This window comes from Lissotriton helveticus, chromosome 1_1, assembly GCF_964261635.1.
Source record: "Lissotriton helveticus chromosome 1_1, aLisHel1.1, whole genome shotgun sequence".
In the NCBI taxonomy this organism is placed as follows: Eukaryota; Metazoa; Chordata; class Amphibia; order Caudata; family Salamandridae; genus Lissotriton; species Lissotriton helveticus.
In genome coordinates, this window is record NC_136057.1 from 1,077,063,639 (window position 1) to 1,077,090,029 (window position 26,391).

Sequence of the window (26,391 nt, forward strand, 5' to 3'; positions counted from 1 at the left end):
AGTCTGTAGGCCGGGGGGCACATAAACAGTAAAAAGGGAAAGGGTACGACCCTCATAACGACCCACGAGGACAGCATAACGCCCCCGATCATCAAGGATCACATCATCAATAGCTAGGGGGAGGGAAGCCCGAACAAGGATACCCACCCCCCTGGAACCCGTAGTAAACCCTGAATGTGCAGCAAGGCGATATCCCCACCTATTCATCGCACGACAAGTATTGCCCACCAAATGAGTTTCCTGTAGAAAAACAATATCTGGAGATAAACGGCGTAGACATTTTAACACCACACTCCGCTTAATGCGATCCCCCAGACCATTAACATTCCACGAAACAAACCTCAACCCGCTACCCCCCATCCCACACAGAAACGCCGAAACCCCTCTGCAATGAGCATGACGCAAGAAACATCAGAAGCAAGATTGAGTCGCCTTGAGAACATAACACACAAACATCGAACATCCCAACCGCCCACCCCCCAACAATCAAGAAAACACCCCCCACCCTGCACCCCTGCAAAATGCTAAAAAGCCACCCCAACATGCAGTGTGCCTGTCGCCCAAGAACCCCCATTCTACAAAAAGAACCCCGGAGGAGGAAAGGCTCTGGCCCACCCGCCACCCCGAGCAAGCAGATAATGAGGAGAACACACAAACAGTAGAGGCACTGAGGCATAGAATCCCTGAAAAGTTACTCTATACGAGGGCCCAGGTGCAGACGAATCGTTCAGCTCTCCACACCACCCTCAGCACCACCCGGGTGGGCGGCGGACTCAGTCGCAGGAGGTCGGTCAGGCAGAGAGTCTAGCCAGTCATTCACAGAATCAGGCCGATCAAAGAAGAAAGCTCGGTCACTGTACTCAACGCGCAGCCTGGTCGGAAAAAGCATAGCGTAGCGTAACCCCATATCTCGGAGACGTTTCTTGACACCACGGAAGCCCATACGCTGTTTCTGGACCTGTTGAGAAAAGTCCGGATAAAAGTTCACCGTGGCGTTCTCAAAGGCCACCGGGCCCTTCACACGTGATGCTTGCAGGATAGCGTCCCGATCCCTATAATGGAAGAGTTTCACAACAATAGGCCTCGGCAGGGCACCTGGCTTACCCTGGCCCCCCGGAACACGGTGGGCACGCTCCACTGCGAAAAATTTACTGAGACCAGACGGAGAGAGGTAGTTCTGGATCAAGTCCTCAACAAGGAGATCAACAGAGTGAGGTTCTGGATTCTCCGGAACTCCGACCACGCGCACATTACAGCGACGTGCCCTGTTCTCAAAGTCCTCCAAGCGCCGGGTCATGAAATCGTTCACCCTACGGAGGTTGCCGATCTCCGTCTGTATCTCCGAGACGTCTTCCGTGAGGCTGGACGACTTGAGATCCAATGACTTCACCTTCTCATTGGTTTTCGAAAGGTCGGCTCGAATCAAGTTCACATCAATGGCCACGGTGTCGATTTTGTGGGCCAAAGCTTCATATTGTTGGCCTATCGTTTCCTTCATGCCAGAAATGGCGCCCATGATGTCTTGCAAGGATGGCTCCGTTGACGCGTCCACAATGTGGTCAGCAGTACTTGATCCGGGCAGGGCGGCTCCGGGGGACCCCTTTGAATGGGTGTAGCGGTCCATAACGTTAGACTGGACCGGGCCCCCACGCAGGGGCGTCTTGGTCTTCCGAGTCTCTCGGTCCCCTCTGCCTGCCATGCTAGAACTGCATCACCAGGAGAGTCACCAGGCTCGATGGAATGGCCACAGGAAAGTAGGGCTTCGGGACCAAAGAGCCGCTGCCCGGGTACCACTAGGATAGGGCCAGCCGATAGGAGAATAAACCAGCCAAAGGCCCGACAGCCGTCCCACGCCCCGGATCCAGCCCAGGCCAGGCTCCCTTGCCAGAGGTCCCAGTCTGAGGCAGAAACGAAACCGAAACTTAAGAGGGGGACCCACAAGTCGAATCCCCCTGCCGCTGTTGTTCAACTCCAGGACGGCCACAGAGCCTCACCCAGTCCCGGGCATACCTCGAGGGCGGAGCCCGAAAGTTCGAATCACCGTAACTCCGGCACCCCGGGTCCAAATCAAATTTCAAAAGTTCCAGGGCAAGCAGCTCAGCGTCCTCTACACAAATCCTCGTAAAGAGTCAGGATATGTTCAGGATATCATGCCGGGAGTGGCGGGGGTCCGGGGAGCGCTGTGCTCACGCGGCCATCTCGGATGCCCGCCAAGCTCCTCCTCTCTGCTGCATTTTTGGATCCATGTGCATCTCATTTTGAAATAATACAATACGCAAAAGTAGCAGTGACTTAAACTAATCTCACACCCCTTCTAAGTAATACAGGGCAAGTAAGTCCATGCGTCAAACATTCAGTGACTCCTACAATACCATGAGTGCTCCAAACAGTGTTTGACACCCTGCTTCCCTTGTATCTATGGTTAAGCATACATATTCAATATTGGTCTCATAGAAGTATGCGTCCATCAAAATGAAGCCCTCTTTTCCTTTTTAAAGTAAATACTCAATATTTGGGCTGTAACAATATAATAAGATACACGCAAGGCAGCGAAGACACTTATTTCAAACATCATACTGGCCGCATTGCACCAACGTGGTGGCTGTTTAAAAAAATAATACAAATAATATGGTGTAGTTTCTGTTTTACTTTAGTTGACAATGCTATTTCAGCATCCTCTGCCGAAGAGCAAAGCACTTTACTGCTGTGTGGAGACAACATCACATTTCCAGGTCATTTTCTTTTGGAACTAATATACCCTATTATATTTATGCTCTATGGGGAGGTCATGTATACTAAGGCCCCCATTAGGATGACGGGCGGAATTTGTCCGCCCACCATCCCATCGGAAAAAGGGACCGCCCGCCATAAGGGCGGGGGTCCCGATGGTGGCATAAGGATATGCCCGCCACAGTGGCGGGCGAATCCTGCATTTTTACCATTGCGGAGGTCGGTGCTGAAAGCGCCGCCCGCCGCAATGGTAAAAATGCACGTCGTTCATTTCAAAGCACAACATGACAGGCACCGCGCGGTGTCTGCCATGTTGCACTTTGAAATGCGGGGGGTACCATAGGTACCCCCATGTGCACCCCTGTCAGAACCCCTAAACAGACATTGTGTACCGTTTCCACCCACAGAAACAAGTTGCACCGATCAGACCAAGAAAATCACTTTCTGACGGTGACTTGGCGATGTTTAGTTCATCTGCGGAATTCCAAGATGGCCCCCGATGAGTTAGCGGTCTAGTTGCTTGATTCTGCACAGGTGTTGGAGTTGAGGTGATGCGCGCGAGCACAGGCTGCTGCGCACTTCACTGAAGTTATCAGCGAAGACGGTCGAGTGTCTTCAGAGTTCCTGAGGTGTCTTTTCGGGACACCTTAAAGAAGAAGTTTTGCAGAATAGACGCGTTTGGTGAAGAGCGCGTTCTCCATAGTTTCTGGCATTTCGTTTTAGCTTACCTGAATGGTAGAGAATTCCGTGAAGGAGTTCCGAATCCGGAAAAGCAGCCGTTATCGTCCTGAGTGAAAAAGAAGAGAAGAAAGGAGATAAGTGAATAGTCGAAAACCAAATGAGTGTTAATTGACTGTGTATATTACGTGATAAGAGAAGTGAAAACTTGGAATGCCTTAAAGACATTAATACTCACCTTTGGAAACGAAGTCATAGAAATCCCTGGAGAGATAAAAAGGGAGAAAACCAAGTGATGTTAGAAAGAGTAGAGTAGATACACACAGATAGTAGTACATATTAAACATTGTTAGTTTAGAAATTAAAAAGGAGTTAGGGATTTAGTTAGTCTATATAATCTTAGAGATAAGGATAGATAAGTTACAATTCAGCAGACAGGAAAATCTTCAAGAGAAGATCAATAGCGACATAAGTTGTAGCATTTAAAGGAGAGCGAGAGAGAACAATACCTGTAAGAAGAAGTTCAGACAAGGAAGTTTATCAAGAGAGATTACAATAAGAACAAAAGGTGAGAAATTAAAAAGAAATAATTAAAAGATAGTAACAGTTAGGAGAAGCAACACAGGAATAAGATTGTCATTTCTTAATCGCTTTCACATACCAGAAAAAGAAAAGAGAGAGAGCATACAGAGAAGAAGAGGAGCGAAGTCTCTGGAACTAAAGGTATAAATAGATACATTGAGAGTAGGGAATAGTGTAGAGAGGGCGTTATGCTAATGTTGTCTCTTGAAATAATTTAAGGTCATCTCTGAAGAAAGGTCTGCTGGTCGGACAGAACAACAGAAGCCGTAGAACAGTTCCAGTGCAGTTTCTTCTATATTTCTTTAATATTTTATCCACTCCCTTTTCCCCCTTGGAAGTTCCTTAGGGTCAGGTTTAAAGAATGATTATGGGACATTTCTCAGAGGGAGTTGGGAACTAGCATCTCTGTTCCCTTGCAAGTCTAGACGGTAAGATTTACACTTACTACTCTGACAACCCCCCGGAGTCCCTGGGGGCCCACAACGGGCCCCCGCAGGGATTCTCCGCATGCCTTGCAACCGGGGCGGAAAAGCGGCGGACGGTCTTACCATCCGCCGCGGTCCCCCTGCCATCCTAATATGGCGGGGGGTTTTCAGTGCAACGATGGCGGGCGGATCGCCCCCGCCAGGCCGGCGGATTAGGGCTTTTATCTCTAACATCGGGTTCTCATTGAGGAGATGATATATGCACTTTTCTTAGTTTTCTGATTTATGGTTTGTACAACATTCAGTATTTCTTTCCTATTATTTTACTCGGAATTGGCACATTCGGCTGTTTTTAGTATGGCGTGATCATCAAGATTCAGCTACATTATGTACATTTTGTATTGTATACTTATTACAGTTTTGAAAAAGTCTGTATCAGACGAAACACATGTCTGATGCTCATTGTTTATATAATACATTTTTGGAAAACTGGAAATCGAAAGGGTGTTTGTTGTACTTACATGTTGAGAATTGGATGCCTGAAAGAACACCATTCTGGAAGAATGCAAACATACTTTTGGACTACTTATTCAGAAAAGGGAGTGTAAACAACTTTTTTCTATTACTGCTGGAGAGTGCTCCAGTGGCATTGTATAATTGCTATGTTGAAATGTATTTGGGTTAAACTTGGATCAAACTTTCTTGTGAGCCAATTTACCACAGATGTGGCCCAGGGCATTTTTTTAATTACATAATTTTAGTTTTTACCATGCTTGTATTTATATTAGTGTTAATAAATACATGTCGCCATGCAATATTTGAACACACTGTTTTGTTTCTTACCTGACCTTTCAGCATCTTCTTATTCTTCCTCTCATTGGCCAAATGCTCGCCTTCATGCATTGTGTCAGTCCACAGGTCTAGGATACAGCTCCATCTCATGCACAGTGCAAATCAAGTACTCAATTTTTCTCTAATCAAATGCATCATTCATAGGAAATTGCAACTTTTTGTCATACTCAGTGATCTTATTCTCTTCACGAACACACAAACATGTATGTAATCCAAAGTCCAATAGCGTCAAATAAGCTGTTGTACCAGCCGGGTGTGAGGAGATCTCCAGCATGAGAAAGGACTGAAGACTTAGTCAAAAGGGTACACATTGTAGCTCAACCAAACTCTTGCTATATCTGTAAAACCAATCAAAACTATCACATCATGACTTAGGACAGAAACAAAAGAACACAGAATAACCCATTAAAATGAGCAAATAAACTTTGTCTGCTTTTTCCAACATTGTGAGGAAACCAAACTCACTATAAAAGGAACAGTACTACCAAACACAATAGGATAGATTCTCGTCCAGCTGTAACCCACCTTTGGCTCAGCATATCTGTCCATGTTCATGCTAAGGAATAAACACTACTAATTTAATTTAGTTCACTTCCACAACTAGACTGTTAGGGAATGTTTAAAGCTTTAATAACCTTGGTGCCACCCCTTTATTTAGCGAACAGTTATAATACCTCAAAATCTTGGTTTCTCATTAATCCCCAATCCTTCCACATACATCTAAAGGCTTAGCCCACAAATCAGGTAAAATCACAATAGTTCTTCTTCAACATACAATACAATATAAGACTCAATAATTTTGTTTTACACAAATAATGCCATACACAATACAATGCACATCTAAAACGTCAATGCATTCGCAACAAAGAAATAATAAAACACGAAAAGGAGGCAAAATCATTCAAATTATAATGCATCCCGGTCAGCCTGAACTTGTGACTTTGCCCTTTGTCTACCACAACCAGATATCCATAGTTGGTGCTTTGTGCTTTTTGGCGCTATATTACCTGAAATCCTCAACATTGCATATTTCTGTTCTGTGTTTGTCAATTTGCTCTTGATTTATTTAACATTTACTCTATTTTTCAAAACGTGGTGTCGAATTGTTCTTCTTCTGTGTTTTTACTTTATTACTGTTTGAAGTGCTTCATAAATATTTCATACATTGCCTGTAAATTATACCTGACTGCTCTGTGCCAAGCTACTAGAGGGTTGAGCACAGGTTACTTTGGGGTTACTTGTAGCTTCACCCTGACAATGACTGTGGTTCCTGCTTGAGTAGGGTTTCACTCCCCTCAACCATTAACCCAATTTCTTACACTGAAGCTCACAACTAACTGCTCAATAAACCCACAAAAGTGTGTATCCATCAAATGGAGGTACATAATCAAACTTTATCTTATTTCATTTAACTCAAACTTCTTGTTTTTTTCACTTCTCAAACATCTCAAAGTAGTTCACATGAAATCTTTGGTATATTCCATCAAGTTTATCTTTATCAGTTCATTGGATCCAAACGTACAGCCAGCCAACAGGTGTTTTGAGGGACCCAAACCCTCTTCCTCAGGGCTGATGAATATTGTATGACATTTGTCACAAGAATTTGATGTTGCAAGTATTCTATTGTATTTGTTTAAATTCATTGCCCCATATCGGTATCTCGCCCTGACTTCGAGCTGTTGGACACACATTGCATTGACAGCCGAATGGACTGCAGGTGATATGGGTTGAATTCGCTATGATCACCAACAAATAAAAGGACAAAACTAGACGTCACCATAACACAATACTTCATACGGCCACACAACTACACCCAATCGAAACCACAACAACCACAATGTAATGCTTCTCAGGGCTCTCCTAATAATGCTCACCTAAAGTCATTCTAGACAATTCCTACTGGAACACCAGCATGAATCCAAATGATTCCATGACATAGGGTTTAGAGGAGAAAAATAAATATTGGGGTATGATGTTCATTTTGTTGGAATTCCATTATAGTTTAAATTCTTGTGACAGTGTTGCATTACCAAAAAATCGCAGGTGGTCTCACAGAAAACTCACTAATTATTTACCAGTGCGTAGTTTGCAGGATGGGGGTCATGTTACGACCTGGAATTTTAAATAAAGCCTTCACAAGACAAGGATTTAAAGTCAAACCATGAAGGTGTATCAACATTTAGAATCATAATAAGAGGCAAATGATGGTTAATCAGGTAATTCAATAATTCATAATAAGCAAGAGGTTTTATCATATGGTCGACCTCCAAAATAAATCAATAACTGTAATCAAAGACATCCTAAGTACAAAATCAAATAACAAACATCATGGAGACTGCTTGGTATAAGAGCAAGAAAAGGTCATGGCACTCATCCCAAAAAGAGTGATTTGTATAGGTGTTCAGAAAGTGAAAGACACACTCTCAACATGGTGGGATGGGACAACATCCAACAGATTTTCATAAGCACATGCTACAATAAGTGCAACATTGTTAGAGACTCCTTCAAAATGCATGATTATTGCTAACCTGAAAACCAGAGCATTACACTGTATTTTTGCACTCTTTGAAAACAATGGACTCTTGAGAGTCATCTGAAGGAACAGAAAAAGTCTTTGATTTTGTTGCAAGGGTGGGTACAATTAGGATACAGATTCCTCCAAAGTATAAAAGGATTGTATTTCGTTTCAGCACAACACAGCAAATAGATTCTTTTTTTGCTATTTTCTGTTAATAGAAATAACTCCAGAGGGAATATCTTTCATATTTGCAAAAATATGAATGTCAGTTCTGCCAGTCCGAGGCCCAGTTGTGTCAACTTGAGGCCTGGTAATGATAGTGTAAGATGGCAACTAATTAAACATTATTTAAACCAACAGATCTACTCACACTCCTGTCACAGAAATGTTTAAGTTGGCACTCCTTCCCAGAAAACGTTTGCAGTACATGCAGTGAATTAGCTGCCTGATGTCAGTAAGGAAGGGATGTTTTTGTCTAAGTGGAGGTTTATCTACTCCTGGGGAAACTGGTAGCACCCCCCAATCAATTTGTTTCTCTTTCTCATTTCTTTTCCTCTGTTACACCTTATTTTCTGTTTTCCTTCACTCCTTCTTTATCCGCGTCTTTGTTTCCTTATACCTTTTACTATTTTTCTGCTGTTCTTTCCATCTTTCTCTCTTCTCTATGATTTTTATTTCTTATTACCTTTGTTTAATCTTTTCAGTAGAGTCCTCCCCAGCCTGGGTACTCGTCAATGACTACGCCACACATGGAGCATAGTAGAGCATGTCCATCTTCTTCTTGTAACCACAAACTCAGCATTCTAAACCTACATTCAATTCACTATCCTCTAATGCTGTTTCACAGTTCTACGGTGTCTATCAGAAGGAACAAAGGTTCTGTCTTTGCAAACTCACATGATACTACATCTCCCCCTCTGTTAAATAGAAAATGTAATATGTTTACACATTTATGTATACAATAAGAGCTCTTCAATGAGCCTTCGTGGTGCTTGGATCATGACGTTGTCTCCAGAAACTGGGGACAGTTAGTGGAAATGTCCATGACTGGCATTGGTGATGGAGACATAGCAGCATTCAGGGGTTATTCACTAGTCCTTTCAGACCCAGTCTCTACAATGCTATCAGTGCCTGACGAGCGATGAGCCACATGTCGGAAATGCAAGTAGTCTTGGATAATAGACTTCTTAGGACATAAGCCAATCACCATGTGTCCTTTCCTGGTCACAACATGAAATGGTTCAGCATCGAAAAGAGCATCAGGCTTTTATATTCAATGATGATGAGCAAGCACTAAATCTCCTCTAGTGAACGTGACATCTTCTGCATGTTGACTCTTGGCTGCATAGGCTGTAATTTTTCTCTGACTGTCCAAGTCTTTCATGCATGTTTCTTCCTTGGTATGTTTTTTGGTTGGTCCATTGAGGTAACTTGGTCATCAAGGTTCTACCGAACATCAAGTTTGCAAGGCTTTCACCTGCGATCGAGTGAGGGGTTGAGCAGTAGGCTCGAAGAATAACATTTAAGGCGGCTTTAAGGTAAAGTTTTTCTAGTACAGCACGCTGGACAGCTTTTTTTAGAGTACTCATGAACCCTTCAAGAAAACTATTGGCCTTTGGCCAAAGAGGTGTGCTCTTTTGATGCTTCACATTGAGATCACTGAGAAAGTCTCGGAATTCTCAACGGTGGGCAATTGTCAGACTTTAAGATCACAGGAGCCCCTAGATCGCAAAGATGCAGTCCAATTTCTCAATATATATATATAACTTTGGTTTGCATACACCGGAATACATCTTTGAACATTTGGGTGTTCACTGTGCTGTGCAAGGATGGCGCTGAACCTGACAGGGCTAGCGTAAACAATAACCTAAATATGAAGAGCTGGATCAAAATATGCCATTTAAGTATCATTCTCAATAGCTTGCCTGATTTTATGGAAACTTTGCTCACATTCTTGAGACCAAAGAAAAGAAGCATTCTTTTAGTCAAGTCTCTTAATGGTGCACTGACAGTTGCAAAGTGTTGTATATATATAGAGCAATAGCTGGACATGCCAAGGAATGAACGTAACATGGAAACATCTGTTCGGGGACAGGCACTTGACAAACCTTGCACATTAGATGGATAGGGTGTCATGCCCCCATCGGAAAAGATATGGCCAAAGAATTTAGACTGTGCTTTCTGGAACTCACATTTCTCAGGATTCAAAGTTAAACCGGCGTCAACGAAAGAACACCATTCTGGAAGAAGGCAAACATACTTTTGGACTACTTATTCAGAAAAGGGAGTGTAAACAACTTTTTCTATTACTGCTGGAGAGTGCTCCAGTGGCATTGTATAATTGCTATGTTGAAATGTATTTGGGTTAAACTTGGATCAAACTTTATTGTGAGCCAATTTACCACAGATGTGGCCCAGGGCATTTTTTTAATTACATAATTTTAGTTTTTAACATGCTTGTATTTATATTAGTGTTAATAAATACATGTCTCCATGCAATATTTGAACACACTGTTTTGTTTCTTACCTGACCTTTCATCATCTTCTTATTCTTCCTCTCATTGGCCAAATGCTCGTCTTCATGCATTGTGTCAGTCCACAGGTCTAGGATACAGCTCCATCTCATGCACAGTGCAAATCAAGTACTCCATTTTTCTCTAATCAAATGCATCATTCATAGGAAATTGCAACTTTTTGTCATACTCAGTGATCTTATTCTCTTCACGAACACACAAACATGTATGTAATCCAAAGTCCAATAGCGTCACACAAGCTGTTGTACCAGCCAGGTGTGAGGAGATCTCCAGCATGAGAAAGGACTGAAGACTTAGTCAAAAGGGTACACATTGTAGCTCAACCAAACTCTTGCTATATCTGTAAAACCAATCAAAACTATCACATCATGACTTAGGACAGAAACAAAAGAACACAGAATAACCCGTTAAAATGAGCAAATAAACTTTGTCTGCTTTTTCCAACATTGTGAGGAAACCAAACTCACTATAAAAGGAACAGTACTACCAAACACAATAGGATAGATTATCGTCCAGCTGTAACCCACCTTTGGCTCAGCATATCTGTCCATGTTCATGCTAAGGAATAAACACTACTAATTTAATTTAGTTCACTTCCACAACTAGACTGTTAGGGATTGTTTAAAGCTTTAATAACCTTGGTGCCACCCCTTTATTTAGCGAACAGTTATAATATCTCAAAATCTTGGTTTCTCATTAATCCCCAATCCTTCCACATACATCTAAAGGCTTAGCCCACAAATCAGGTAAAATCACAATAGTTCTTCTTCAACATACAATACAATATAAGACTCAATAATTTTGTTTTACACAAATAATGCCATACACAATACAATGCACATCTAAAACTTCAATGCATTTGCAACAAAGAAATAATAAAACACGAAAAGGAGGCAAAATCATTCAAATTATAATGCATCCCGGTCAGCCTGAACTTGTGACTTTGCCCCTGTCTACCAAAACCAGATATCCATGGTTGGTTCTTTGTGCTTTTTGGCGCTATATTACCTGAAATCCTCAAAATTGCATATTTCTGTTCTGTGTTTGTCAATTTGCTCTTGATTTATTTAACATTTACTCTATTTTTCAAAACGTGGTGTCGGATTTTTCTTCTTCTGTGTTTTTACTTTATTACTGTTTGAAGTGCTGCATAAATATTTCATACATTGCCTGTAAATTATACCTGACTGCTCTGTGCCAAGCTACTAGAGGGTAGAGCACAGGTTACTGTGGGGTTACTTGTAGCTTCACCCTGACAATGATTGTGGTTTCTGCTTGAGTAGGGTTTCACTCCCCTCAACCATTGACCCAATTTCTTACACTGAAGCTCACAACTAACTGCTCAATAAACCCACAAAAGTGTGTATCCATCAAATGGATGTACATAATCAAACTTTATCTTATTTAATTTAACTCAAACTTCTTGTTTTTTTTACTTCTCAAACATCTCAAAGTAGTTCACATGAAATCTTTGGTATATTCCATCAAGTTTATCTTTATCGGTTCATTGGATCCAAACGTATAGCCAGCCAACAGGTGTTTTGAGGGACCCAAACCCTCTTCCTCAGGGCTGATGAATATTGTATGACATTTGTCACAAGAATTTGATGTTGCAAGTATTCTATTGTATTTGTTTAAATTCATTGCCCCATATCGGTATCTCGCCCTGACTTCGAGCTGTTGGACACACATTGCAGTGACAGCCGAATGGACAGCAGGTGATATGGGTTGAATTCGCTATGATCACCAACAAATAAAAGGACAAAACTAGAAGTCACCATAACACAATGCTTCATACGGCCACACAACTACACCCAATGAAAACCACAACAACCACAAGGTAATGCTTCTCAGGGCTCTCCTAATAATGCTCACCTAAAGTCATTCTAGACAATTACTACTGGAACACCAGCATAAATCCAAATGATTCCATGACATAGCGTTTAGAGGAGAAAAATAAATATTGGGGTATGATGTTCATTTTGTTGGAATTCCATTATAGTTTAAATTCTTGTGACAGTGTTGCATTACCAAAAAATCACAGGTTGTCTCACAGAAAACTCACTAATTATTTACCAGTGCGTAGTTTGCAGGATGGGGGTCATGTTAAGACCTGGAATTTTAAATAAAGCCTTCACAAGACAAGGATTTAAAGTCAAACCATGAAGGTGTATCAACATTTAGAATCATAATAAGAGGCAAAAGATGGTTAATCTGGTAATTCAATAATTCATAATAAGCAAGAGGTTTTATCATATGGTCGACCTCCAAAATAAATCAATAACTGTAATCAAAGACATCCTAAGTACAAAATCAAATAAAAAACATCATGGTGACTGCTTTGTATAAAAGCAAGAAAAGGTCATGGCACTCATCCCAAAAAGAGTAATTTGTATAGGTTTTCAGAAAGTGAAAGACACACTCTCAACATGGTGGAATGGGATAACATCCAACAGATTTTCATAAGCACATGCTACAATAAGTGCAACATTGTTAGGGGCTCCTTCAAAATGCATGATTATTGCTAACCTGAAAACCAGAGAATTACACTGTATTTTTGCACTCTTTGAAAACAATGGACTCTTGAGAGTCATCTGAAGGAACAGAAAAAGTCTTTGATTTTGTTGCAAGGGTGGGTACACTTAGGATACAGATTCCTCCAAAGTATAAAAGGATTGTATTTCGTTTCAGCACAACACAGCAAATAGATTCTTTTTTTGCTATTTTCTGTTAATAGAAATAACTCCAGAGGGCATATCTTTCATATTTGCAAAAATATGAATGTCAGTTCTGCCAGTCCGAAGCCCAGTTGTGTCAACTTGAGGCCTGGTAATGATAGTGTAAGATGGCAACTAATTAAACATTATTTAAACCAACAGATCTACTCACACTCCTGTCACAGAAATGTTTAAGTTGGCACTCCTTCCCAGAAAACGTTTGCAGTACATGCAGTGAATTAGCTGCCTGATGTCAGTAAGGAAGGGATGTTCTTGTCTAAGTGGAGGTTTATCTACTCCTGGGGAAACTGGTAGCCCCCCCCAATCAATTTGTTTCTCTTTCTCATTTCTTTTCCTCTGTTACTCCTTGTTTACTGTTTTCCTTCACTCCTTCTACATCCACGTCTTTGTTTCCTTCTACCTCTTACTATTTTTCTGCTGTTCTTTCCATCTTTCTCTCTTCTCTATGATTTTTATTTCTTATTACCTTTGTTTAATCTTTTCAGTAGAGTCCTCCCCAGCCTGGGTACTCGTCAATGACTACGCCACACATGGAGCATAGTAGAGCATGTCCATCTTCTTCTTGTAACCGCAAACTCAGCATTCTAAACCTACATTCAATTCACTATCCTCTAATGCTGTTTCACAGTTCTACGGTGTCTATCAGAGGAACAAAGGTTCTGTCTTTGCAAACTCACATGATACTACATCTCCCCCTCTGTTAAATAGAAAATGTAATATGTTTACACATATATGTATACAATAAGAGCTCTTCAATGAGCCTTCGTGGTGCTTGGATCATGACGTTGTCTCCAGAAACTGGGGACAGTTAGTAGAAATGTCCATGACTGGCATTGGTGATGGAGACACAGCAGCATTCAGGGGTTATTCATTAGTCCTTTCAGACCCAGTCTCTACAATGATATCAGTGCCTGACGAGCGATGAGCCACATGTCGGAAATGCAAGTAGTCTTGGATAATAGACTTCTTAGGACATAAGCCAATCACCATGTGTCCTTTCCTGGTCACAACATGAAATGGTTCAGCATCGAAAAGAGCATCAGGCTTTTATATTCAATGATGATGAACAAGCACTAAATCTCCTCTAGTGAACGTGACATCTTCTGCATGTTGACTCTTGGCTGCATAGGCTGTAATTTTTCTCTGACTGTCCAAGTCTTTCATGCATGTTTCTTCCTTGGTATGTTTTTTGGTTGGTCCAGTGAGGTAACTTGGTCATCAAGGCTCTACCAAACATCAAGTTTGCAGGGCTTTCACCTGCGATCGAGTGAGGGGTTGAGCAGTAGGCTCGAAGAGTAAAATTTAAGGCGGCTTTAAGGTAAAGTTTTTCTAGTACAGCACGCTGGACAGCTTTTTTTAGTTTTAAAGCATTTTTATTGCAGTTTAAGAAACAGGGAAAAACAATACATACAATGGATACAGTCATCGTAATAACGGAATGCACAGTCTTTGCTCCAGATGCGCCATCAGAATTCCATGCAGTACCCCCTGAGCAATTGTAGAGCCTCAGTCTAGGTGGAAGCGCCGTGATGACAAACTCCAAAACCAACTCCCCCCCTCAACTCCCCCCACCCTGCCCTCCCCCAGAACTACCCTCCCCCCCTTGTGCCGAGCAAATGTCTTACCCATTCAGCACCATCGCAAAGGATCCACGCCTCCCATCGCGCCCTACCTCCAGTTCAACTAGGCAATCGGGGATGTCAGTCTCAGCAGCCTAAGGTATCGGGGACAAGTAATTTCTTTGAATTCCGATTGTAGCAGAGTATGGAAAGGTTGCCACAAGTCCTCAAATCTGTCCACCTTGCCTGCCACCGTGAGGGACCGTTTCTCCATTCCCAGAACGTGCCATAACCTGTGCAGCCAACCTATGGTGGTAGGAAGGGTGGTGGAGCGCCAATATATAAGTACGTTTTGGATCGCCGAGCCCAAAGCAATCGCTATCTGTCTGCCCCTCCTGGACCGTAAAGGGTACATCAAGCCATTAGGTAACCCTAGCAGGACATAGGCTGGGAAGCGGGGTAATTCAACGTTAAAGCACTGGTCTATTTCGTCTAAAACCTCCTTCCAGTAACGGATTAGTAACGGACAGTCCCACAAGATGTGTGTAAGCGTGCCAGGCTGTCCGCATTCGCGCCAACAGGTGTTCGGGATGTTATGGTTCATGTCATGCAACCTCTGAGGCGTGTAGTACCAGTATGTGGATATCTTAGTAAAGGTTTCGGTGAGCCCAGTGTGGTACGCTGAATGACTCGCCCGGTAGGAGATATCGTCCCATTCCTTGTGACTCAGTTCCCTCCCTAACTCCCACTCCCAGCGAACCCTCCCTGGATTATGAATGTGGTAAGTGGGGGGTTGTAAGAGCCGGTACAGGTCCGAGATGAGCTTGGCGTCCGATGAACGCGTCGCCAGCCACATCTCGTATGGGGTACGTTTCCGGTCAGCCAAATCCCGTATTTGCGGCTGAAGTGCCCAATGGCGTACCTGTAGACACCGCATACGCTCAGTCTCGGGTAGGTGGTAGTCCCGGCGGAGGTCTTCAAACGACACGGCTCCCTCCGGACCATATACGTGAAACAGAGAGCAGCATCTGGCTGCCTGCCAGAGCGCGAAAGCGCCAGGCTTCATCCCGGGTCGGAAGTCGGGGTTCCCAATCAGAGGTGTAAGCGGGAAGGTGGTGAGTTCCTGCGTAACATTCACGGCGTCCCACACACAGAGCGGGACCTGTGTGACAAAGGACGCATAGAGATTGGGGGGCGGTGACTTCTGCACATGAAGGGTACCTTTTGTAGGGTCCTGCCCGCCACAGCCTGGTCCTGACACAGCCAGTGTCTGTCTGATTCCCATTTGCTCCACTCCACCAGATACCGCAACTGCGCCGCCTGAAAATATTTATGCAGATCCGGAATGCCAAGTCCACCAGATTCAGGTGCCAGCGTGGACAAGGCTCTCCTGAGTCTGGGTTTGCGGCCCTGCCAGACAAAGCGTGCAACATCGGACTGAGCCTGTCGTATCCACCCCTTCGGTGGCTGGAGCGGCAGGGCCCGGAACAAATATAGCACCTGCGGTAAGAGAGTCATCTTCACCGCGGCGACCCGTCCCAGCAACGACAGCGTGCCTGTGCTCCAGCGGGAGAGCTCCTCCTTAAGTTTCTTGCCCATGGCTGCATAGTTAGCGGTCACCATGGCAGGCAATGAAGGTGCCAGGAGTATGCCCAGGTATGGGACCAGATCCTTAGACCATTGCATAGGGAATCGCCCTTGCAGCTCAAGTCTCGTAGCCGTGGTGAGCGAGACATCCAGGGCCGCCGACTTTCTCATATTCATCTTGAAGCCCGCAACCGTGGCGAAGGCGTCCATCTCGGCAATGCAAGCGGGGAGCGCCTCCCTCGGATTATCAAGCATCAGGATCACATCATCCGCATACAGACTAATGGCGTGAATGTGGCCCCCCATCCGCCGGTCACAGCCGGGTTTCGGCGAATTCTCTGGGCAAACGGCTCCATGTATAGAGCGAAGAGTAGCGGGGACAGTGGGCACCCCTGTCTGGCACCCCTCTCTATCACGAATTGGCCAGAGCTGCACCCGTTCACCCGTACCGTCGCGGCGGGGGATTTGTAGCAGTTAAATATGAAGGTGCGGAATTTCTCGCCTACACCCAATTTGCAGAGCACTTTCTCAAGGTAAGGCCAGTGCACCCGATCAAACGCTTTCTCCGCGTCGACCGAGAGCAGCATGCGTTCCCCAGGAGGCCTTTTCTAGGACATGGACCACCCTCTTAGTGTTGTCCACCGTTTGTCGGCCTGGAACAAACCCGGCCTGATCTGGATCCACCAGGCCCGGTAAATATGGCGCCAAACGTGCCGCCAGGATCCCCGTATAAAGCTTGAGGTCGACATTCAGCAACGAGATCGGCCGGTAGGAGTCGCATTCAGTCCGGACCTTCCCCGGTTTGGGGATAACCGATACTGTTGCCCGTAGCAAGTCCGGGGGGATAGCCCCCGGCTCAGCAAAGGAGTTAAAGAGCCGTGTCAACAGTGGCGCCAGCTCCTGACAAAATGTTTTGTAAAAAAGGGAGGTGTAACCGTCGGGGCCCGGGGCTTTCCCATGTTTGAGTCGGGAGATAGCCGCAATCACCTCCTCCGGCCTAATGTCACGTTCCATGTATTCCGCCTGTTCCGGGGTAAGGACAGGGAGGTCGATCCGATGCAAGATAGTCATCCTCGGCCAAGGCTGAGGAGGGTGCGCCCGCATATAGGTTGGCGTAATAGCGACGGAACCCGTCCGCAATCTGGTGGTCCTCTGAGGCCAAAGTTCCGTCAGGAAGGGACAGCTCTCTAACCCGTTGGTGCTGGTGTTTCACCCGGAGTTTGTTCGCGAGTAGCCGGCCGCACCTGTCGCCGCCAGTGTAATACGCGTGCTTCAGGCGCAGCGCCACGTACTCCGCCCTGTCCATATCTAGTGCGGAAAGAAGCTTCCGGGCTGCTTTGAGTTGCCTCCAGACTCTGGGGGCCCCCATCCTCTGATGCATTAGTTCCAGTTCCCATACCATATTCGTAAGTTCGTCCCTCTTCTGTTGACGTTCCTTATTCTCCGCGGAGGAGATGGCGATAAACTCACCCCGTAGCACCGTCTTTAGGGCAGCCCATTGCGTTGCCCAGGAGGTATCCCCATTCTCATTGTGCGTCCGAAACTCGGTGATCGCGTCGCGTATCTGTCTCACGACCGTCTGTTTATGTAAGAGGGTATCCCGTAGACGCCAGACCCCTCGTGAGGGAGACATCGGCGGCAGTTGGAAGGAGCCCGACACCGGGGCGTGGTCAGACAATGTTAGGACCCCTATATCGGAAGCCGTCGCCAGTTCGGCAACCGGCCCTGTGACCAAGAGATAATCTAGTCTAGCGTATGTCTTGTGCGCGTGAGAGTAGTAAGAATAGGCCTGCATGGTGGGGTGTAAGCGTCTCCACAAATCATGCATATCAAGATCCCGTAAGCGGGAGGTACTCAGCTGTGAAAATTCCCCGGTGTGTGGACGTCGCTGCGCAGATCTATCTAAGGAAGAGTGAAAGACCATATTCAGGTCCCCCCCAATGATTATGTGTCTGTCCGGTGTAATCGTGATATCCTCCAGGGCTGATTGTAGAAACAAATCTTGGTGATCATTAGTGCTATATATCGAGCCCACCGTGAACAGCAATCCCCCCAGCCTAACCCTGTAAGTGAGGAGCCTCCCCTTCTGTTCCGCCACCTTGCAGAGGACCTCCCCTCTAAACTGTCTAGACACCAAAATTGCAACCCCTGCCGTTTTAGTAGTCCCTGAGGAAAAAAGCTGTATCGGGAATTTGGGAGACCTCATCCGGAGACAATCTCGGGCCAAGAGATGAGTTTCTTGTAAGAGGCAGATGTCTGCCTGGGTGTTTTCTAGGAGGGACAACATTGCTCTACGCTTGATCTGGTTATTCAACCCCTTCACATTAAGGGTAACAATCTTAAGGGCCATTAACATACAGTGAAATATCGCGTAGTGAACCTAAATCAGTAGGGAAAGCGGGGCAGACAAGCAATGCGGGTCGGAACAAATGCAATAACCTCGTAGCATGCCATTCTGAATTCTGTACCTGTGGAAGAAGGACATGGCAAAAGCAGCAGCAAAAAACGATAGCACAGCACAAACCCCAGTTCCCTCCCCAATCAGTCCTCAACCAGCCCTGAGAAAGAGGTGCGAGGGTAAAGTGTGCACAGCAGCAAGACGATTCAGCCCAGCAGAAACCCCATACCCCCCCATCCCCACCCTCCAAACATCCCCTGAACTGCCCAACTCCCTGTTTCCCCCCCCCCTCAACCCCAGCCCCAACTGCTCAAAAAACTCCATTGTCCCAGTCCGGTCCCTGACGGACTAGTCCGTGGAAAAGTATTCGAGTGGACGTCCAGCCACCACCTAAGCCCTCCCAGAGCCCCCCCCCCAGAACCCCCGCACCTGCAATGATGATGAAGCCAATATGATCACCCCCCCGAGTCTGCTCAGGCCGTCAAAGCTATATCACCGGACGACGTATCTCTGGACACCTCCCGTATGGCGCTGTCCATCTCAGCTCTGATCGTGGGAGAATCCGGTCGCGCAGGCGGGAGCGCGGGTCGCCGCCGTCGGACCGTCTGCCATCCCTCCCTGGAGGCACGGCGGCGTCGAGGCGTTGAGACATCGTCGTCTGCCGCGGTGAGACCCAGCACTCCGCAAGTGTCCTGGAGGGACCGAAGCTGATGCAGTGTTCCGTTCCAACGGAAGATAAGCCTGAAGGGGTGTCCCCATGAGTATTGCGTGTCGTGTTCCCGCAGAAAATCCGTGGCGATCTTGAAGGACTTGCGTTTCTGCAGTGTGATCGTTGATAAGTCCTGAAACAGGGCTATTTGATGACCCCGGAAGCTCACTGGCTGCTTCCGCCGTGCTTCGCGCAAGATCCGTTCTTTCAGGGGAAAATCCGGTAGGTAGGCCAAAATGTCCGGGGGGGGCGCCGAGACCCTGCGCGGCGGGCCCGCCCTATGCACCCTGTCAATCCTCACCGGGAAGTCCGCGGGCTTGCCTAAAATGTCGCGGAACAGGTCCCCTAGGTAGGCTGCAGTGTCTTCTCCCTCCTCTTTAGATGGAACACCGCGGACTCTGATGTTGTTGCGCCTGGACTTGTTCTCGAGATCCTCGGCGTGGGATTGGAGGTCAATCTGCTGGTCTTGGAGCCGCAGGACCTCCTGCTGCAGGTGCGCAATCTCCTCGTCCCGGGATTGATTAGCGTCTTCCACGGTGGATACTCTCTCTCCTAGCGCGTCGACCTCTCTCCGCACCTCCCGGACCTCCCCGGCCACCTCCTGCTTCAACGCCTGGAAGTCCTCTCTGAGTGTGCCGAACAGTGATTCCAGGAAGGACCTGGTGACCGGGGGCTCGCCCCCTTCCGCACCCCGGGAGCCAGTGGGGGGGCTCGAGGCTGGTTGAGTCCGGTCCTGTCTCGGTGCCCCTCTGCCCAACATTTCGGGCAGGGTGCGCTCCCCTTTCTTGGCCTCTCTATTGCCCGACATCATAGGAGTGGGGGCACGTCGCGGGGTGTAGCCACAAGAGTCTGCTGGGTGTGGTGGTGCCGGGGTCAGGGCTCGTGCCGCCTCGCCTCTCTTAGCGTCGTGCACTGTCCAGTTCGGGTCAGCGGGGCTCCGGGGCCCCAAGGTGCCGGCGCAGGAGGGGGCGCTGCAGTCTCTCTCAGCAGATGCCCAGCCCAGCTGCGTGGGAATGGTCAGGGTCTAGGAGCAGCAAGTGTTCCCCTGTTCGTCCAGGGCCGAGTGACCACGTCGGTAGGGCCCGGTGCTAGACCTCGGGCCGGTATCTGAAGTGCCTCACCACGGGGGCCTATGGGAGGCCCACCGCGCCACAGGGAAAGGCAACACAGGCCGGACCCCCTCCCGGTCGAGCTCGCCGCCTCAGGCTGCTGGGTCAGTGTTCGGTGGGTCCTGGGGCGCCCCCGTTCTTGGCGATGCGTCCGGTGGGGGATCGGCTCCACCGCGTGGTCCCGGCACCGGGAGGGGCCGGCTGGACAAGGGCCCGACGCCAGTCAGGGCCGCCGGCACGTATGTTAGCTCCGCTTCACAGGGCGGGCACAAGCACCCTGACTCCGGGTCAGGCAGGCCCCCGCACCGCACGTGGGGGCATCCGGGCACCCCCAGCCGTCCCCTGCTGTCGTCGGCCCCACCTCTTCGGGGGGGCCTCTGGAGGAAGTGCAGGATCGCCGCTCAAGAAGAGGCCTCCCGGCCTACTCGATCCCCGGGGTAGCGTGGCGGCCTCCCGCCGACTCCTCCCCCGCCTCAGCCCGGAAGGTGTACCTTCGCTCCACTCGGAGCCTCTGCTGCAAGCCACGCCGGTGGCCCGGCAAGGGTGCGTCTTCAGGCCGCCGGGTCTCGTCGGAGCCCCGGTACTCCTGTGGCTCCGCCTGCGGGTCGCAGCTTCTGGTTCTTGGGCCTTTGCCGGATCCACAGCTCGCGTCGGCCCCGGGGATGTCTGTGGCGGGGAGCCGTGCTATGTTTGCGGGGCCACCAGGGGGTCCAAGCTGCTCCGCCGCCCCCGCAGTCGCGCCGGGTCTCTCCTCCGCTTGATCCGGGGGAGATCGGCGGTGTAGAACGGCTCAAGGGCACCGGGGTCTCGGGAGCTCGAGACGAGAGCGTCCGCTTAGCCCTCCATCTTGGCCACGCCCTCTCGACAGCTTTTTTTTAGAGTACTCATGAAACCTTCAACAAAACTATTGGCCTTTGGCCAAAGAGGCGTGCTCTTTTGATGCTTCACATTGAGATCACTGAGAAAGTCTCTGAATTCTCAACGGTGGGCAATTGTCAGACTTTAAGATCACAGGAGCCCCTAGATCGCAAAGATGCAGTCCAATTTCTCAATGGTACGTTCCAGAGTGATAGTTGAAAGATCTTCAATCAATGGAAAACAGGAGTATTCATCAATGATCACCTTCAGGGGATGTCCGTTGTCAAGATGACTGAAGAAATCCACAGCGAATCTTTCCCAGGTGTGCATTGGCAACTGTGACTCTTTAACGGGTGTTGAGTAGTTTTGGATGACAGACAGTTGCATAGATGACAAGCCTTTAATTCACTTTCACAGCTCTCGTCGAGATGTGGAAACCGGACTCAATCTTGGAAAGCTTGTTTGGTGGCAACAATTCCACGATGTCCTTCATGGGCCTCTTCAATTATCGGCTGCAATGACAATTCTCAAACCTCCTAGAAAAAAACCTTCCTGAGTAATGGAAAATTAATCTTTGACATTCTTAAACATTTGCTATTTACTGTCACTGGTAAAAGGTCGAGGGTGCTGGTACCAAGTCTAATGAGAAATAATGTCTTTAAGCTTCAGCGTGTCACTATCTTGACTTGTGGCAGTGACAATTTGTTCCAATGGAATGGCAGCTGGGGTCCTTGATTTCACTATGAAATTTATATAAGCTTCAGTCTTCTAAGAATGGTTGCCAGGGTATTGTAGAGATACTCATGAAAAGTAGGATTCTGATCTTTCCATGGATGATGCACAATGTTGTAGTTGTACTCTTGCAATCTCAGACCCGAGCATTCAATGCGAGGAGGCATTTTTGCTTTTGGATTGCCAAAGATAATCAAAAATGCTTGATGATCAGTCACAAGTGTGAAGGGATCCCCATACAAGAATATGTGGAAATGTTCATAACCCCACACCACTGCTAAGCTTTCATTCTCAGTTTGTGAATAAGCACTTTCTGTTCGGGTCTAACTTTGGTTTGCATATACCGGAATACATCTTTGAACATTTGGATGTTCACTGTGCTGTGCAAGGATGGCGCTGAACCTGACAGGGCTAGCTTAAACAATAACCTAAGTATAAAGAGCTGGATCAAAATATGCCATTTAAGTATCATTCTCAATAGCTTGCCTGATTTTATGGAAACTTTGCTCGCATTCATGAGACCAAAGAAAAGAAGCATTCTTTTGTCAAGTCTCTTAATGCTGCACTGACAGTTGCAAAGTGTTGTATATATATAGAGCAAAAGCTGACCATGCCAAGGAATGAACGTAACATGGAAACATCTGTTCGGGGACAGGCACTTGACAAACCTTGCACATTAGATGGATAGGGTGTCATGCCCCCATCGGAAAAGATATGGCCAAAGAATTTAGACTGTGCTTTCTGGAACTCACATTTCTCAGGATTCAAAGTTAAACCGGCATCAACGAGCAACTGACATACTTGCACGAGAGCTTTGTCATGCTCCGTCTGTGTATCTCCGAAAACCATCATATCATCACTATAATTGAAAACATTCATGACAGGCTGTATATCAAATGACATATTGGAATAGCTCTGCAGCTGATGAGACACTAAAACGTAGTCTCTTGTATTGAAACAGACCAATATGTTACAGGGGTCTCCAACCAGTAGCTCGTAAGCTACTGTAGCTCTCCAACTAACTCTGATTAGCTCACCTGTGGGCAGCCCAGCTTATTAAATTAGAAAGCTTTTGCTTGGTTGAATTAATATACATATTTTGAGACTGAGATTATACAACACTAATAATATTAGTAGTTCTCAATGAATTTCATTGAACTTAAGTAGCTCTCAGTACAGAAAAGGTTGGAGGCCCTAAAAGGTTGTAATGTACCTGTAATTCTCCTCAAGTTCCAATTGATAACATCCTTTATTCAGATCCAAGTGAGGAAATACCTTTGCACCATTAGATTGTGTTATCATGTCGGCAATGTACGGACCTGGATGTCGTTCTCTTTCAATTGACTGTTTCACTTGATGCATATCCACGCAGATGCGTACAGCTCCTTCACTATCCTTTTTGGGTACTACCACTATGGGAGAAAGCCTTGGAGCTGGACCAGTGGAACGCCCAATGATATCATGTTTGAGTAAGGCTTTAAGTCCTTTTTCACTGCTTCCTTTAAGTGAAATTCAATTCAGCTGTATCTTTGATCAATAGGATGGACGTCCTCATTAATGTGTAACTGGACATTCATAGTCTTGAATTTTTTCAACGCATAAAACAACATAGAAAATTGACTTACTATTTTGTGATAAGCATTCATGTTATAGTTCACAGATGCCAGTCCCATTTCAGCAGCCGTGCTGAAGCTAAGCAAACAGGTGCTTGATGCCGTACCTTGAAGTACATGAATGGATGCTTGTACTTTTATTTTCTTATGCTTCATCCTTGCTACAAATGAACCTTGGCTTTTTAGTGCCGTTGATGCAGCCCATGTATACATTTTATAATTCAATGGTGTAAGTCTGGACAATGGAGACAGTCAGTATAATTCTCCTCAGGCATAATATTTATTGACAGTAGAAACACACAGAGAATGGGGGTCCGGAGGAAGTTTTAGAGACCTGCAAGAATTTGTTCCCTCAAAAATAATTACACAAATACAGAAGAATCTGGGATTTTCCTCTTAGCAGGGAGACCCTCTAGGTGTCACAGCTTTTGTCAGGACCATGAGTAGTGCTACTGCGAACAAAGTGCAAAGTGTTTGAAAAAGGAAATGTGTCAAAAACAAAACCAGTAATCCTGCTTGGGTATTGATTACAATACTGGTTCTACCCGTGTCGTACAGATAAGAAGCCTTACCTCTACCTGGCAACCGCTCAGGGAAGGGGCATCGCACTCTCCGTCAGTACCCCTCGCTATTTCAAAGCTGCAACCGGAGGTTCGTAGTAGCACTACTCATGGTGGTCCTTACGAAAGCTGTGACACCTAGAGGGTCTTTATGGCTGAAACATGTTGACCTGTCTTCATCACACACATGCAGCAATATAGTTAAGCTGCAGGTGCACTGTTTTTAACCCTGGCACCAGTAAATAAAATGTGCCCCTTCACTCTTGGTAGCTACTTTAAACACCACTATCCCCACTGTTTGCTATTTTTGTTGCGCTGCGCTCGTCACCCAACCAGTTCTTTACCTCACATCTGCAGGATTTAGTACATCCTATATAGAGTAGGATTAAAACATCCCTGAGCTCCTCCCTCTCAGAGAGGGGGAGTAGCCCTTGGCGGGGCTAAGTTTCTCCGCTAAGAGGAGAATCCCACATGATGAAGAATACCACCTTTGGTGGGGGATGGGATTTCGGCATAAAGAAAGGATCCCACTGTGATCTCCGAGATTTGATCTCTTGTGTTTCGTCACAGTTCGTCTGTCTCTAGACCCGAGGATTCTTTTGTATTTGTATAATATTTATTGAAGCATCACTATCGATAATGAAAGATATTGAATAACCATTGACTTTTAGTGTGATCTTGGGACAATGTTTGAATGACTTTGGTGCTTTGTCATGTCGATTTTTCTTGGACCATTTTTTTCCCTCACAGGCATCCAGTCCAACATGTGCATGCTTCGATGAGGTAAACATGGACATGCCACAACCATCTTCTTCACTTTCACTTAACATTGATACGGAAGCACTGCTGGACATAGATTAAGATGCCCATCAATTTTGTTTTGTGTCAGTTTGCTTCAGCTGATGTGATTGCTTGGCCTAATAGGTGTGCGTTGAATGTCGCTTCGGGAAAGTTCAAGCAGCCATTTTATCTTTGAGCAGTGACATACTAGTTTTTTCCTTCACCTTGCAAGCCATCACAAAATGGTTACATTCTTTGATGAACGTATCCAGTCTCTCAACACATTTGTTGGTGGTCTCACCAGCTTTCTGTTGTTCTTGACTGAAGAAGTATCTTTGGTAATCCATATTTGGTATTGGATTGAACTTGGGAGTTAAGGGTGCTTTAATTTGACTATGTAATTTTGTCAGCTCATGAAATTTTCTTTATGACTTCTTTTAAACATTCACCAGCAAGATTTCTAAAGTACTTTTAGTACTTGATTATCATCTTGTTACGTGCTTCTTTATTTGCATCAATGAAATCATCAAATGTCTATATCAAGGTAGTCTATCTGTCACCAATAGTCTACATTTTCATGGTATCGAATGTCAGTGGTGGCTTCAAGAAGGCTGCAGCATTATAACCATTTACAAGATTGGCTAACACTGAGGGTGGGGTTGTTTCTGACATCGTCAGCTTCATCCATACCATCTCTAAGGCCCTGTGCTATGTTGGCTTCAGAGTCATCTTAGACAGCTTTTGGAAACTTGACCTCCTTGTTGGTCTCCATGGGAGCCCTTTTCTTTTAGGAGACCTTGAGAGTTGTTCTGAGCCACCACCTGGCAGGTTTGGTGATGGGCTGCTTCGGACAGCTAGGCAAGAACAACCCCGGGTGCTTCCTTTGAGGTTACTTCCCCCAGCACAATGACATATGGGCTCTCTTCAATCAGCTCTGGTAAGCACATTACTGTTTTAGTATTTGAATTTCATTGCTTGTAAGTGTCTCTTTGTGCCATCTGACACCTGGTTGATCTCTGCCTCACAGCGCTTCTGTTCACAGTGTTAACACTCCATTTGATGTATGGCTTTAATTTGAGTACTAGCGCAGTACCTCTCTTTATGACCTTCCCAGCATGTTCCTGGCCAGCAATGTGTAGACGTCTAAGTGAATCTTTCATTAACTTAAAATGCTATATAATAGAACTGGGCTGCGCTTTGACTCCACATATGCCATACATTGATTCCGCACTTTGACAGAGGCATTCGTGGCACGCAGGAACAGTATGCTGGACCACAACAAACTCTCTGGGAGAGCACTGTCAATCGTGAGGTTACTTATCCCCATCTCCTCACACATGGAGCTTTGTGTAGCGTGTCCTCATTCTTTGGCGTGCAACCGCAAACTCAACATTCTAAACCTGCATTCACCAGGCTCTAATGCTTATGT